This window comes from Etheostoma spectabile, chromosome 20 (assembly GCF_008692095.1).
Source record: "Etheostoma spectabile isolate EspeVRDwgs_2016 chromosome 20, UIUC_Espe_1.0, whole genome shotgun sequence".
Classification (NCBI taxonomy): domain Eukaryota; kingdom Metazoa; phylum Chordata; class Actinopteri; order Perciformes; family Percidae; genus Etheostoma; species Etheostoma spectabile.
Window position 1 is genome coordinate 15566954 of NC_045752.1, and position 938 is coordinate 15567891.

The 938-nt window shown below is 36.9% G+C and overlaps 1 long non-coding RNA gene across 1 annotated transcript; it reads left to right on the forward strand.

Annotated features, from left to right (window-relative positions):
- Nucleotides 1-452: 452 nt before the first annotated feature.
- LOC116670618 (uncharacterized) lies at nucleotides 453-692 on the forward strand. Its single transcript, XR_004327072.1, has 2 exons — nucleotides 453-536; nucleotides 606-692. It is a non-coding gene; the product is annotated as an uncharacterized LOC116670618 (long non-coding RNA).
- Nucleotides 693-938: the final 246 nt, after the last annotated feature.

Below are 938 nucleotides of genomic sequence, written 5' to 3' on the forward strand. Positions count from 1 at the left end.
CTTAAACAAGACACCATTGCAGTCAGCAGTGTTTGAAATGCACCGTGCTGAAATCCGTACTGTTTTGACAGCAGTGTCTAAGCATTTGAACAAAGTGCTGGAAATCCACAGTATTGTGCAGGTTCAGGTTAAAGTGATGGGAGAAGTGTGTAGAGTTCTGAAAACTGTGTCCAAGCAATGAAACAGGAACTAGAGTTTAGTCAATGTGAACTGCTGCTGTGCAGACTGTAGGTAGAGTTGTTACTCCAGTTGTGCCCACTTGGAAACAAACTTGGTATGTCAAAGATATAGGCATTACGTTTCCATCGTCGATCGTCTGGCGTCAATGATTGACTATAAATTAATAATAAATATTTTTATATTAAAATTGATGATTTATTATTTTATTATTTTTTCATTTATTGTTCATTTATTTCTTTAACTTTTTATAAATTAAAAATGAAATGAAAATGCATTGAAAATACAAAAATACAGCGTGTTTTTCCTCAATGAGACCTTTATTACAAGAAGATCCATTTGTGGCAGTTAAACTGGACGTTTTTTAGGCTAAACTTGAAGATAAATACGCTGTAGGCCTCTATGCGCTGCGGTGCTCTAAAACAGAGGAACCTGCAGCTGCAAGTCAGCGTTCTTAAACAGAGACCCTTGTTTGTTACAAAACAATTTAAAAATGCATCATGTTAAACAATAACTTAACCAAAAACATAATCCTTACATCTGACTAAAGTATCTGACAGGTTTTGTCAAAATGTAACTCAAAACTACCCGAGACATCGAGCTCCGGAAGAGAGTGAGAGAGATTGGCCTACCTAACAATTAATTAGGCTACTTACCAAAGCCTCATAAAAATAACTAGTAACTCACATACAACTTCTGCACCGGGCTACTGTTTTTAGACTTGATCTGGGGTCAGACGCAACCACAACCTGGTGACCGTC